This window comes from Castor canadensis, chromosome 11 (genome assembly GCF_047511655.1).
Source record: "Castor canadensis chromosome 11, mCasCan1.hap1v2, whole genome shotgun sequence".
In the NCBI taxonomy this organism is placed as follows: domain Eukaryota; kingdom Metazoa; phylum Chordata; class Mammalia; order Rodentia; family Castoridae; genus Castor; species Castor canadensis.
The window spans coordinates 69,350,587-69,366,883 of record NC_133396.1 but is presented as its reverse complement, the minus strand read 5'-3'; the positions used below and the strand labels follow the sequence as shown (position 1 = coordinate 69,366,883).

The 16,297-nt window shown below is 35.8% G+C and overlaps 1 protein-coding gene across 3 annotated transcripts in view; it reads left to right on the top strand.

Moving 5' to 3' along the window:
- Positions 1-16,297, top strand: part of Fmn2 (formin 2) — a 338,855-nt gene that overhangs the window by 114,421 nt on the left and 208,137 nt on the right. The window lies entirely within an intron of this gene.

The window sequence follows — 16,297 nt, the reverse complement described above, 5'->3', positions numbered from 1 at the left end:
TTTTTGCTTGATTTAAATCCAAATCCACTAGAGTGTTCATGTGGATGGAACGAAGTGAAAGAGTAGGCAGAGAAAAACAAACAAGCAAGGAAGCAATCTGTGGTATCTCATGATAAGCTTGGTGTTTTGCTGCATTATAACTGAAGTGGATGCTATTAAAACCTAGACAGACAGTTATATTCACTTGAAATATGGAAGAAAATCTTGTGTCCACTTCTAGTATATCCATTCCATGTTAGATTCTTTGATCTAACCTGTGACATGAGTCAGAAAAGATAGAATGATACATTTGGAGCAAAGCATTTCTGAACAACATTTTCACAGGATACATCCATCAGATTTGCCCATGAAATTATGTTATAAATTTCTCAAGGATTTAGAAAGGTATAGTAACACAACACAATAATGAACGGTAGATAGGAATTACTATTGGTGCTCATTATTTAGTTTGAAGTGTCTATATTGGTTAAACTTTTGCCAGGTGGTGGAAAAGAGTAAAATGGAGGTGAGGGAATGGCAAGCAGCTCAGTCTTGGGAGGGAGAAATGAGGCCACTGTCCCTAGTGTTCTCCTTCTTATAAGTCCCAGCTATTGCACTGCTTCCTTGACTTTTTGCCTCCAAGCTGGAAGTTGTAACTAGGCACATGACCTAGGTTACTTCCATTGATACTTATTTCAAAGTAGAAATCTCCTCTCCGTTGGACACTGCTAAGTCTAGTCAGGGAGGGATAGATTTGAATGGGACACCCAGACTTCTGGAACCCATAGCTAACTGGGTAGGCAGGCTTACTCCAGGCATTTCATTAACCTCAGAAGGATGCAAACCTAAACATGATGTGATTGAAATTTTCATAACTATTTGTTGTATTTCAGTTGGTTGCTGGTAACCTTAGGTCAGAGACATTGCCTGACACATGGTAGCCAGTCAATAAATATTTGTTAAATGAACAAACCAGCCAACTAAGGGAGGACAGTTTTAGAAATATCTGTGACTATGCCCAGTATTGACTAAAAAAACAGAAAGTGATTCATGTCATAACAATATATCCAAAGGTGACACTGTTAAAGGTAATAAAAGTAAATGGAAAATTGTATTTTCTCTGGAAGAGATACATAGTTAAAAAATCTTTTCCATGATATATTTGCATATAGTGTTCTGTGGCTGAGTCACATAGTTCTTCTTATGGACTAAGTCAGAGATAGGATAGCTGTCGAAGCAAAAAGTGGCCCCAGTGGAGAGCCAGCATTGTCACTGATGAATGGTCTCATGTAGCACAGACAGTCCAAGGGCAGAATGCTCAGAGAGACAAACCACATCCTTCCCACCTCCTAATACCACCTTTTTGGTAAGGGAATTCAGATCAGGAAGATGTCTTGAGTTGTTGGAGCCTGTAGGATTTCATGCTGTATTTAACATAGTATTCTATTCTGTTTTTGGCTTACTGAAATGTGATTTATTCTTATCAAAACTTCACATTAAGCTAGTTTGCATGAGATGACCTCTTTGCATGTAAGCAAAGCATCTATGTTGCACATCACCTCCATAATCACCTCACTGAGGACATTTCATAAACTGTAGGTAAGAGACTGCCAGATAGTGATGCTGCTGTTGACTTTCAGCTTCAGATAAGGTCTTCACTGTGACTCCTGATAAGTTTGTCCAGAAACTCCTTGGCTTGGGTCTTAGTATTTGCCTCTTCATTTCAGCTCTGTTTTTGAGGGATAAAAGTTTTTTTTTCTTTTTTTTCCTGAATGTTAGAAAAAAATCTGCTGCAAAGTGATCTATTACTGAAAAAATCTAATTTTATTTAATTTGATTATATTTAGAAGAAAAATCTATCCATTACATTTCCTTGAGGCATTTAAGATTTTGTTGAAGGAAAATGTATTTTCAGAATGCATGAAAATAGTTCCCCTTTTATGGGAAATGTGTACTGATTGTGTGTGCAGACACTTTGGTACCTCATGATTTATTTCCAGTAAAATTAATAGCCTTTAATGCTGTGGCATATGTTTATGGTGTATTTCAAGCAATTCTCCTTATATACAATGGAAGCTGGAAGTTCTGTTTTTCTTTAAATATTTAAAAATAGCTAAATAATTTTCTGTGATCTGTCTTCTTGCAAGTAAGACTGTGGTCTAATGCATTGATATTTAACACGCTGTCTACCCTATTTTCTCTGTCACAGTGAAGACATTTTCACTGTGGTAATAGAAGGTTCCTCAGCTGGATGCATGGCCCTTTGCCATAAAGACAAAACAGGGTTATTTGCTGGATGTGCAGAGTTGTAGCAACGAGGACTATCTTATATTTCTAAATCCTCTTTCTTCCAAGGAACTGAATATAAAGCGCCTTACATTTTTTCCTTAAGAAACGTGTATTTAAGTTTATTCTGTGATGGTTTCTTCATTTATCCTTTATTTTGAATACATATGAGGAGATTAGCTGAAAAGGTACATGAGAGTTAATTAGACTGCAGTGTGACAGTTCATAACCAGATGAATGTGACTCTTGTACATCAGAGTTATAAATTAACTTGCTAACTTAAAAACAAACAAACCTATGTCTTAAGGAAAAAAAGGAAAATAGAAAAATGATCTCATAATGATGCCTTGTTTAAGCACTAACACAAATACATGCTTCCCCATTTTTAAGAAATGGTCTTGAACTAGCACACATTTAGAACTCTTTTCTCTGTTGTCAGAGTATCCAGTACCCCAGGGTACTGGTGCTTGACCTCAGGACCTCACACTTGCTAGGCAGGCACTCTCCCACTTGAGCCATTCCACCAGCCCTTGTTTGTGCTTGTTATTTTCGAGATAGGACCTCAAGAACTATTTGCCTGGGCTGGCTTCGAACTGCTATCCTCCTGATCTCTGCTTCCTGAGTATCTAGGAATATAGGCGTGAGTCACTAGCCCCCAGCTAATCAGTGATTTTTAATTTATATAATGGTCCTAAGTCACTTCAGTTTCTTTTATGATCAAATAAAGATTAAATTAACTGTAAAACAAGCTAATGAGCAAGAAAATGAGAGAATTTAATTCAGAAGGACTTTGGAAATAAGGGTTGCTTCAAAAAGAAGTTTCTGGTTAATCCTGTATCCAATGAAATCACGAGGAAATATATTTTGATAAGCATGGTATTGGAGTACCAGTTACTCAGCAGCAGTAACCATGTCAGTAGTTATACTGTGCTAGTTATTGTTCTTAGCACTTTGTTTATGTGAACTTATTTAATCCTCCTCCTTCTGTAAGACAGACACATGATCCCCAGTTCACAGTGCAGAGTACTGAGTCACTATAAGGGTTCCATAGTTTGTTATGTTGGTAAGGGCCAGTATTCAGGTACAAATTCAAGCCATCTTGTTTCAGAGTCTTTGCTCTTCCTAATTAAGCTATAGGTATGGATGCAAAATATTTTATAAGAACATAGTATTTTATTTATGCAGAAAACAAAATATGTATGTACATAAAGAATGAATATGTATTGGTCTCACATATGCTCAGTATTAAATAACGATAGTTGCAGTTATAAAACTGTATGTGGAGTCACTTTGAAAAATGTTTCCATATTCTAATAGATTTTGACACATGTAAACTATGATGCCACCAGTTACTTGCCAGTTAAATAATGGTTATCTTTAGACATATGCTTTGCAAGGAGGAATAATGAGACCCATTTGCTGTGGCATATAGAGGCAGACAGGCAAAGAGTTGGGGAGACAAACTATGATAGTTAAATCTTTGTTGGGCTTCTGCCTTTGGAAATATCACTAGAAAAATAGTTAAATCTGCTATTATAAGGGGAGGTAGGGAAGGGGTTCATTAAAATTCACATTTAAATACAGATATAAAAGTTAAAGAGTAGACACTTGACATCCTTTCAATATGTCCATTGTACTTGATGACTAACCTCTAACAAAAGGTGTTTTTGTTTTTTTCAATGTTGTAAAAATGCCTAACAGTGAAGGGAAAAGCATTCGTCATTCAGCTGCTCTTACATGAGTGCGCTACATAACGCCCCTCAGCATTCTTACATGAAGCCGTGATTGCCATTAGAATTTCCTCCTGCCCTGTTGGGGATCTGGGGTAATGTATGTGCTCTACTTCACATATTTCCCGGTGCTATAATAGATTGTTGTGAAAGGGAAAAGTGGCATGACATTTTCTTTGACTCTCTGCTTCAGTTTTATTCATATATTGCCAGTATTCATTTTGAGACTTTGAAAATGTCTTATTATAATCAATGGAGATTTCAGTGTTCAAATAGTGATGGGATGAACAATTCTTTGAGCAATAGAATCCAGGTTTTATGTATGGGCACTGATTTTTTGAGTTGGAGCTGGCAAAGGTATGTTTTGGTTAACTTAGTTACATATATCTTTTAGAGTAAAGACCTAAAATAGTGTTCAGAACACCAAATATAATAAGACAATTCAGATTTTCTTTGATTGGGGTGACTCAAATGGTAGAGTGCCTGCCTAGCAAGTGTGAGACCCTGAGTTCAAAACCCAGTACTGCAAAAAAAAAAAAACAAAAAACCCAGATTTTGGGATCCATACTAAACATTTGTTACTTTGTAACTTTTCACATCTGTTTTTAATGGAAAGTATTCCAATTGCAAGCCTTAAAAATGTATTTACATAGAAAACCACATCAATAATATAAAGCTATAATTAGACAAACATAGGTTTTATGAAATCTGGATTTGTTTTAGATGCTGAAGGAGTTATTATTTTTTGATGATGCTATTCCTATAACTATTTGTAGTGCATACCCAATCAATTCAAAGAATGCAACAATAACTTCTAGTTTTTATATTCTTTCAGCTGAAAAATTGTTTTTGTACTTCTCAATAAATGACAAAAAAAATCCAGAAGCATAATAAAAAAGGAAATGTTGCTAAGCATTGAATGGTTCTGAATCTTGCTAGAGTTTGCATTAAGAAAATTATATTTGATAAATTATATACAATTACAATTATATAAAATTCAGTATACTGCTGAAGGTTAATTCTTTTAGATTTTATATTCATATACCTTGATGGTATTAAAAGTCCATTAGTCTAGACACATAAGAAAGGGTTATTGAATTTTAATGGCTGGTATCTTCTGTCTTTCCTAATCTATGGGAAGAGTGCAGAATAAAGTATCAAAGGTATATGTTGGAACAGATGATGGGACAGTGTGTTCCTCACCACTACCAGTTTAGAACAGAAAGCTATTGCAGAGAGAGAGAGAGAGAGAGAGCAAAAGAGAGAGTGCACACACATGGGCTATTTAGTTTCACTGGTAAAACCAAATGACGAAATCTGCACTTTCACTGTTGAACCTTTTTAAAAAATATGGTGGCAGCAGAGTTTGTCCATTCCTGCAGGGGTATAGCAGAAAAAGTTAAATACACCAGAGAGGCAGAGAGCTCTCTGGAGGACTAATTTATTACAACCCAAGACAGAAGTTATTATGTAATTCAAGTGACTGTGCTTGAATTATTCTTCAGTTTAACGCTCGATACTTAAGATAGGAAGTACTGTGGGTGGTCAGGAGCTTCAACGAGGTGTCAGCTGGCTAGGAAAAGGCTGTGTGGAGGAGATGTGACCTGAAGTGGGCCTCAAGAATCTACTTGGTATAGAAAGGTAGAGTGGATTAAGAGATGGTTTTTGACACTAAAACAGTGAGTAAAGATTTCCTTGAAGCTTATTTTAAACAACAGTAAATCGGTCAACAGTGTAGCAGACTTCTTCTGAGTGCTCCTGGCTGAGTCTTTAGGAATGTGAACGTAGACCATTCCTATTCATTCGCCATAGTAAGCATGTTTCCTGCTCATCCTTCCACCCTTTAGGACTGACTTCCTAGAAGTAAGTGTAAGAATTGAATTTAGATAAGTTGAATCTAAAGCTCATTTCGGTGTCTTGTTACTGAGAGCAGAATGTATTTCTTAACTATGGGTAGCAATAGGATCATGGATAAACCCAGAGCAAAGGAAGATTTGATTCCTTATTTGATTCACATAATAGCATAATTATGATAGCATCTACTTTTTTGTATGGAAAGGGAAGGTGGTGACGCACCCTAACCTAACTCAGATGAAAAGTCGCTCTGATTTTTTAAGGAAATAAGTTTAAGATTTAGAAAAAAAATGTTTTGTAATACTGGGGATGAACCCAGGGACTCATACATACTCTGCAAACACTTAACCTCTGAACTACATCCCCAACCGAATATTTTTATTTATGTCTTTACTTTCTTTTTAACTTGGAAGCTTTTTAAAATTGGAGCATAAGGTAGTTTCATTTTCAAAATCATATTTGTAATGAAAGTTTTCTAATGTTTCTGCTTATTTTTGTCAAATGTTAATATATGAATCTAAAATTACTTAATTTGTAACTTGACGCTCTACCTGAAGTATTACTTTAAATAATTCTTTAGAAATGTCTTATAGATTGGGGAACTTGATGGACCCTCTCCCCAGCAAAGCAACAATTTATCTGGTAAAAACAATATAAAGTCTCGGGAAATTGTCCTAAGAGCATGTGGGAAATGGAGAAGCAATCAGTCAGAAAGTCTACTAAGACTCCGTAAGAAGAGTGAGAGAGTCTGTGTCATTTGGGCCATTACCTATTCCATTACCAGTTGCTCCAGACCTGCTCTCCTTCAGGCATGTGCAGCCAAGAAGTCAGGGCTTCCTGTCTTGCAACTTTGTCTGTGGTCATGGTTTCACCCTAGGAGAGCCAGGATACTGGCATTTGCAGTTTCATCAGTCCCTTGTTGCAGAAGCTCTAGTCTAGGACAGCATGGAGAACCAGAGTAAGAGCAGCCAAGAATGACCCATCGGGGCTCACATTCAGTTCTAGGAGTGTAGATTGCACACATGTGTTGGGCTGTGCCCATTCACGAGCATGATGTGGGTGCACACATGAACACATTCCCTAACCTCACACAGATGCATTAAACCAAGTGGACACTTCACTAGAACAAGTCCTAAACATACTTTTGTGCAAACACTCACTGAACAATGAACTACTCAGTCCAGGAGCAAATCCTCAGAAGCCTGACTTAAAAAGACTCTCATAGTCATCCCTGGTAGTCAGGAGCTGTGTGAATGCCCAAGGCATTCATCGGAGAGGGAAGAACCTAGCTGTTAGTTCCAGATGAATATGGGGAAATTATCTGTAAACTCCCTGAGGCATGATAGCAGCCTTCAAGGCACATCTCCTTCCCCAGAGTGGTTAATGGCAAAACTCTTAAGTAGTTCAGGGGAATTAAGCATGACTTTTGACCAATAATGGCTTATGTCCACCAAGCAGTCACCCTTAAGTAGTCAGATTGAAAGAAAAACATGAGGGAAAATGTTAGAAGGAATGTCAGACAGCACAATGAGGCAGAAATAGACTTCACTGAACTAGTGTAGCTCAGTCACTAAATAAATAAGGCAAATGATAAAAACAAGCCACAGGCAGGGAAGGGGAAATGAGCATTTGGGAAGGGGAAATTATTGGGAAATAATATAGTGTCACACTATATTATTTGACATGTCTGGTTCTTAACAACAAATATGAGACATGCAAACAAACAGTAATACATGATCCATACATAGGAAAATCAGTAGGCAACATAAGCATTATTCAAAAGAACCTAGATGTTGGACTTAACAAAGGCTTTTAAGTATCTTCATTTAAGGAAACTTTTTAAGAACTAAAGGAAAGTATGAGGACATCAAGTACAGCATATCAATGGAGTTAGAGAGCATAAGTTCTGGAGCAAAAAAAAGTAAAATAACCAAAATGAAAAAAAATAGATCATCAAAAAAAATAATAAAAAAATCCTAGAATCAAATGAAAATGAAAACACAGCCTACCTGGAACTTTTCGGATAGAGCATAGGCAGTACTAAGAGGAAAGTTTATACTATGAGTGCCTTCATTAAAAAAATCAGAGAAATCTCAAATAACCTAATGATGTATCTCAAGCTTTTAGAAATATAAGAACAAGTTAAACTCCAAAGCAGAAGATGGAAAGAAAGATCAGGGCAGAAATTAAAGAAATGGAGAAAAAAATACAAAAAAAAAAGGAACAAAGAGGTGGTTGTTTGGAAAGCTAAACATAACTGACAGACTTTTATCCAAACTAACAAAAAAAAATTCTAATAAACTGGAGGATCTAGAAGAAATGGATGAATTTCTAGATGCATATGAAAATTGAACCAAGGGGATGTAAACCACCTAAATAGATCTATAACTTGCAATGAAATTGAAAAGTTAATGAGTCTCCCAAAAAAGAAAAGCCCAGGACCAGATGGATTCATTGCTGAATTCTACAAGAACATTAAAGTAGAACTAATACCACATTCCTCAAACTATTCCATACAATAGAAAGGGAAGGAATTCTACCAAACACTTTCTATAAAGCCAGTATTACCTTGATACCAAAACTAAACTAGAATATGGCAGAAAACATAAATGTAAACCAATTTCCTCAATGCACAAAGATGTGAAAATTCTCAACAAAACACTTGCAAACCAAATTCTGCAGCACATTACAGGGGCTGTGTCTCTGACTTATTACTGCCTGGCAATAATAAGCCCTCAGTTCAAACCCTAGTACCATCCCCCTCAAAACAAACAAAAAACCCTAAAAAGATTATACACTATGATCAAGTTGATTTCATTCCAGGGAGTCAAGGATGGTTCAGCATATGTAAATCAATAAAAGTAGTGCAGCACATAAACAAAATAAAGGACAAAAATCACATCATTTCAAAAGATGGAGAAAAAGCCTCTTGACAAAGTTCAACATCCCTTCCTGGTAAAATTCCTGAATAAACTAGGAATATAAGATACCTTAACATAATAAAAACTATATTAATAAATCTATAGCCAACATTGTCTTAAAGGACTGGGTGTATGGCTTACGTGTTACAGTGCTTGCTTGGTATGAGTGAGACCCTGGGTTCAATCCCCAGTACCGTTAAAAAAATAGCAATAAAGAAAACTGTTTAGACTGAAAGTAAGTAACATAGGCATTAATTTAAAAAGACAAACACACACACACACACACACACGCACAAACACACACTTAACTACCACCAAAACCCCAAAATGTTATTAAACATAATTCATTATCAGTATGAAACACGGTAAAATTATATAGTTCTTCTCCTTTTTTTCCTACTGGCTGATTTAAAAAACAACTGCATAAAGCAATATGTATATTATTGAGCCAGATATACATAGGAGTGTCATATTTGAGAATCACATCATAACATCAATAGGTGGAAACAAATCTGCATTACAGTTAGAAAATTATACCATATTATAATTCAAATGTATAGGGAAAAATGAAGAAATGACAGAAGGTAAATAAGAAAGCTAATATAACAAAGTGTATTTGTCTCATTTCTTCTTTAAGAGCTCTAAGACTACATAAACTAATAATTATAATGATTTGTACCATATATACACATACATTCACACAAATATGTATACATATTCATATGGCATGTAGTATGTATAATAGTTGCAACAAAGAAGTATGGGATGGTAAAAGGGGGTGTCTTGGAGTGAAGTTTGTGTATAAGTTAAAGGAAGTTAATGAAGATCTAAATAGGCAACATGCCATGTTCTTGGATGGGAAGATTCAGGATTAAGAAAGAAATACCAAGTTTACCTTTAGATTCACACAAGATCTGTCAGCTACTTTTTTTCTTTGTAAAGAAATAAGCTGATGTTGAATATCCTTATGAAAATGGGACTTGGAATAGCCACAGCACTCTACAAAAAGATCAAAGTTGGAAGGCTCATAACTTCTGCTTTAAAAAATTATTGTAGGCTGAGTATCTCTAATTCAAAAATCTGAAATGCTCTGAAATCTGAAACATTTCCAGAGCATTTTGGATTTTTGGGTTAGAGATGCTCAGTTGGTAAAGTCTGTGCAAATATTATGAAATCTGAAAGCACTTCTGGCCTTGAGCATTTCAGATAAGAGTTACTCAGCTTATCCTGGTGTGGAGGTGCACACTTGTAATTCCAACACTTGGGATATTGAGCTAGGAGCATCGCAAGTTCAAGGCCAGAATGTGTTAGACAGTGAAACACTGTGAAAAGAGATACTTAACTTGTGTAAAGATGTAATAATTATGACAGATTTGGTACTGGCATATGAATAAACATGTTGGTTAATGGACTTACTTCAGAGCCCAGATGTAAATCCTTATTTTTCTGTTCTACTGATTTTTCACAGTTATGGCAAAATAACAGTCTTTTCCATAACTAGTCTTGGAACAATTGGGTATCCACATGCAAAAGAATGAAATTGAACCTTTAGCTCATACCACTAAGAAAGTTAATTTAAAAAGGAGCATGTATTTTAATGTAAGAGGTAAAATTACAGAGTTCTAAAGAAAACTTAGAAGTAGATATTTATTACTTTGCATTATTAAGTCAATGGTTTCTTAGCTATGACTCCAAAACTACACTGGTGGGATTGTACAAATGGTACAGCCATTTGTAAGAATGGTGTCTTATCCTACATATGCATGTTTTTGCCAGTAAATTTTTTTTCCATAAGAGAAAATTTTCCTGGTAGCTCTAGATAATAATTTCTGGATAAGTAATATTTTTTCAAGCTCAAAAAACTTTAAACTTTTTTCATGTAAGATATATATCAAAACACAAGCTACTTTTAACTTAAAGAACAATATAGTTTCATAGATCCTTAACCTCTAGAGAAGAAATTTCTATCTTTTCCCTTTACTTTTGATGAGGAAACTAAAGATGTGTGACTGTGATAATTTAGGATTATGGGACCTGGAAATATAATTAAAACCCTTTTAGAAAATCCTCACTGTCCTCCCAGCAAATGCTGACAGACACGTTACCAGAACCCCAGAAAGTAGACTTGCTATGTTTATGAAGGTTAGCTCCAGTGCTGGTCTAACGTTTGACTGTAAACCGGTTTGTTGCCTGTTTAGAATATGAGGAATACTTCTTCCCTGAAGTTCTCACACAGAAAAGAAATTAAAAAAAAATCAACCTATGTGTTTATTTTATATAATAAAGAGATGTGGTAAAGGACATTTGCACTATTGAGCCTGAGTTTCAGTGAATCAACTAAAATTTCCCATACTGGCAACTGTTCATCCTACTTGAATGGGCAGATACTCCCTTCCCCTTTACTCCTCTCTCTACTCCCCTCATTGCACTTCTTTCCCCCCAACCTCTTTTTCTTTCCCCTCTCCTCCCTCCCTAACTTCCATCTCCCTCTTTACTCTCCCTCTTATATGAAATGACATGTGGTAGTTCATGCACCTATGGAAACTAGCATCCCTTTTTCTTTAGACACATGTCAGAGTGAAGACTAAAACATGCTGATTTCTTGGTGACACAGATAACTGTGCCTCCACAGAAGTTAGGATTCAGTTTGCTGCTAATTATAGCATCAATGTACTGTTTGTATATGAGTAGCCTCAAAACAAAGGAAATGACTGAGTTTGGTGTTTCCCATGAATCATTTCTTGTGGTGGTGTGCCAGGGTTAAAAGTGAATGAAATGCAAGTACTCTCTCTATACAACTGACACATTTTAACTAGTGTGGAAAAAGTGTCTTAAAATTTTTCAACCTTTAGAAAGTATATTTTAGGTAATTATAGTATAAATCTTGCTACCCAGAATTTATGAGAAAGAAAGGAAGAGTGGTGTAAATGAAGTTGGAATGAGATAGCACAGTAGAGGTCAGCTAAGTCTTTGCATAATATTCAGGCATATTTTTCCAGATACCTATAAAAATCACTGTTTTGGGGTGTATGTTAGTAGAAATGTAGGCAGAGCTTTCTTTAATGAGCCACATGGCCATCTTTATGTATGTGCTTTGTGTACTTCTCTGTATGTCTTCTAATATTGTCATTAAAAATGTTCATGAGACACAGAGGTATTTATAGTTTTTTAACCCTACTAAAATAAGAAACCAACCAGTATTTTTTCTTTTAATACTTTTTTAGTAGTGAAAATAATAGCAAACTTTATTAGGAAAGAAATTTACTGTAACAGGATAAAAGTAGGGAGAAATGGGGGGAAAAGGAAGAAACATTTACTGCTCCCCATGCAGCAAATGAGAGTAAAAACCCCTAAAATGGTGCAATTTTGGTTTTTGGGGTTTTTTTTGGTGGGACTGGAGTTTGAACCCAGGACCTCATGCTTCCAAAACAGGCACCCACAAAGCAGGTGTTCTACTGCTTGAGCCACAACTCCTTAATACTTTTCTGCATAATGTCATTAGTGTTTTTACTTTGGTCTTTTTTTTTTTAACTAGGTTTGCATACTTAAATCAATTACCATTAGAAATAAAACTTTTCATAATTAGGATGGAAGTTCTCCTTCTTTTCTAGTGCCAAATAAAAGAAAGTTGCATGTTCTTCAAGCACTACTTAGAAGCCAGAATTTTAGTTGAGATCCAGTTGAAGCTGTGTGCATTTTAAATGATCAGTCTTCCTTTTATGGCCTAGATCGACTTAAAGCTCCATAAAAATTGTCATGGAGCCAAATCTCCATCCTTTGAACTGGCGAGGAAAGTCAGAGCAACTTGTTGTGTTTTGAAAGTTAGGTTATAGTATTTTCTGGGTGAAGCCAGACTGACTTTGCTGTGTTTTTGTTTGTTTGTTTGTTTTTATAAGCAAAAACGTTCCCATTTCAGTCATGCCAGCTTCCATGTAAATACTGCTGCGCACAGCAGGTAATAAGGAGGGAGGTGCTCCAAAAGTAAGGAGACAATAGTAAAACATTTCTCTTTGCATTCCATATTAAATCTCCCAAAAATGAACAGAGTGTGGTTGAATATAAGACCAAAATAATTTTTCCCTTAAAAATTAAAAATATATGTCCCTGTTTTCTACCAAGTATGAACAAAACTTGATTACATTTCAATATGATCATTATAAAATGCAGATGCAGGAAATAATGGGATTACAAGGAGGTTTCCGTTTACTTGGAATATTTTGGTGGCCCAAGTTAAACATTGCTAGCTAGTGTATAGAGTTTTAAAGCAAATTATGTTTTTGGCTAAATTAGAATTGTGTATTTGGGAGGAGAAACACAGCCTCTAAATAGAGATATGAAAGCATGGAAGTTTGAGACATGAGCAGCTTAGTCTAGTATGATACCTGAGGGGCGTGGATTGGTTACAGTGATGACTGTAAAGAACTGTATTTTTCTGGTGTGACTGGGGTTTGAACTCTGCTTAGTGCTTGCAAAGCAGACACTTTACTTTTTTATTGCTGTGCTGAGAGCAGGTATATTGTGGCATTTACAAAAGTTCTTACAGTATATCTTCTTGAACCACATCTTCAATTAAGAATAGATCTTGAATTATTCAGTGGTTGGCATTTTCAGATTTAAGATTTGCTTCATTGGGAAGGTTTCCATCTAAACAGAGTAAAGCACTTATGTAAGATGATTTGTGTTACGTGATTGAATAAATATCTTTATGGGCCAGAAATCGTGATGAGTAACCCTCGTAACATGTTATCATCCTTCTGAGTCGTCCCCTTAGAAATAATTCTCTAAGTGTTTCTAGGTGTTTCCTGAATGCATTTGTCCACATCATGTGGTTTCCTTTCTGTTCCATATGTTTTCTTTACTTTTGCAGGAGGTAATATTACTGTATTCTATATGTACCACATGTATCTTAGCATTTATATTACTTGATCTCTTTTATTTACTCACTCAGATTCCTAATTTGAAATCATGCCAACACTAGAGTTAAAAACCTACTTTAAAATGTCATTTTTTTTATGCTTACAAACTTTCTTTATCTGGGTTATGTTAGCAACCAGTGTTTCTAAGAGAAACTCTTAACTACAATTAAAGTGTTAGATTGTTCAAGAGTATTTATTCTGCAGCAATATGGTTGGACTTGGATCACATGATAAGGGGAGAGCACATTTCGGTGATATAGGAATAGGTAGAAAACCCAAAACATAAAAGCGTTTGATGTCCCCACTCCAGAGGAACTAATACAGAAACCTTAAAGCAACAGAGGTTATCATGAGAAGGGGATCCGTAACCAGGGTAGAGATCAATTAGAGATGAATCAACATGGGTCATAACACGTATACATGAAAGCAATGCTAGGAATATTTCTGTATAGCTATCCTCAACTCAACTAGCAAAAGCACTTTGTCTTCCTTATTAGGCTTGTCTCTTTTCTTCAACAAAACTAGTGATAAAGGCAGAACATGACCTTCATGGAACTGAGGGGGGAAGGAGGAGAGGGTGGGGGAGCTGGGCAGGGGGGAGAAATGACCCAAATAATATATGCACATGTGAGTAAAATAAAATAATAAAAAAATTTTAAAAAAAGAGTATTTATTCTTTTTTCTCTATTCCATCTTGAGGAACAATTAGCATTTCCGGTAGCTAATATTGCATGTAAAATTCTAGAGATGACACATATGACTTGTACCAAGCAGTAATTTGTTGTTTGTTTTTAGTTTGCCCTTTTTCCTTAACCCAACTTAGTAAGTCATGTTTGCCATTCTTGAGGTTACTAATATGGTTTTGCAGATTTTACTATCCTGTTTTAATAACCATACCATTCCTTCCTAATAATAGCTTGCTATATACTTTTCTCTACTGGGCCACCCAGTATTTTACTGACTCTGTCATTGCCATCATGGTCTTTCTTACTCATCTTACTGTGGTTTTGCTGTTTTGCTCATATATTTATTTGTTTTTCTCTTGTGTTTAATCACATCAGTATTTTATTTGTAAACGCAAACTGTTGTCAATTTCCAGTGGCTTATGTATTGTTCATGCTTTGTAAGTGCACTGATTACTTTTAACAACCACTTAATCTACCCAAGTTTTTAGAAAACTACTGTGTATGGGTCTGCCTTCCATTAAATGTTCCTTCTCCAAGCATGTGAAATCATGTCTCTTGTTAAGATTAGAGTTTTTAAAAATTTAATGCCACAGAAGTCATTTGGAGAGAGTAACATTATTTTGAAGACTCATGCTGAAGTTCAGAGTAAAGTTGACATTTGAAAAGATGTTGCTGTGAATCTCAGTGATTTTACCAGAAATAGGACCAATTCCCTCACTAATTAAACATGAAGCAGAGTAATACGCCCTCCCTCTTTGCGCTCTTAAGAAGAAACAGATGCAAGGGGAAGATGTCCTTAAACATTGCACATCGATCTCCTCCCCATCTGACAAGCCTGGCAGTCTCTTCCACTGCCCCTGAAACTTTGGAAGTGGGTTCATCACTATTGGTGATACGCACCAGCAAGGACAGTCTGTGTATTTCAGAATTACTTTGAAGTTTTGGGCAAACTTGAGCATTTCAGATGGAGAAAGAGATGTGTATAAAATTGTTGCAGGCCACAAATTCATTTTTCCTGCATTTTTAAAAACTGATAAGGCCTTTTAGTTCATGAACAGCAATGATAATCAGTTTATTACTTTTCACACATTCCGGTCAGACTTTCCTTCAACCCATAATATCAGGTAGTTTTTCTAGGGGACAAAGCAGGAAAAAAAAAAGGCAGAAGAAATTTAACAAATTATTGAATATTTTTGCATTAACAACCTCCTCAGGTGACACTCATGCCCCTACCCTCGCCATGATTCTTACCTTCTTCCTGATGACCCTTGAAAAGAGGAGAAAAAGGTGAGAAGGGCCAAGGAAATGTTACATACTGGGCAGAACTTCTGTTGGAGAAGATATCAAGGGTATAGAGATCTTCCAGAAAAGGGATATCCCAGTGTGGAAGAAAGGGAAACAGGCTCTGGAAGGGTGAGTGCACTGAGCATTGTATGTGAAGATGCTGATTTGCTTCTCTAAGCTCACATCCAGTTTGAGTTGCATGTCTGTTTCTTTTCTTCCACAAAGAGACATATTATTCATGCTTACCATGATTGTAATGTCAGACAATCACATGACTTCTGCTTTAGAAGACGCATTAGAAAAGCTTTCTGTAGTCACCAAAAAATAAGATAAAAATATTTATCAACTCCCCACAGATTGGTTATAATTAGCAAAGTATGTTGAGTCAGATGAGGGCAATCTCCTGTTGTACTTCTGACTAAACTTGGGGTTATTCTGTTCTCTACAAGCTTATTACTGATCTTATTTCTATAGTCATGTTGTTAGCAATCTGGTTGTGCAGACTCAAAGTTATTTTCTTTCTTGCTTCTGTTTTAGACTAGCTTTTGGCTTCCAGGACAAAAACAGGAAAAAAGGAAAGGGAAGCTTGAGATTTTGCAATAGATCAAGAATGACTCTTTCCTAACTTAGAGTATCCTAAT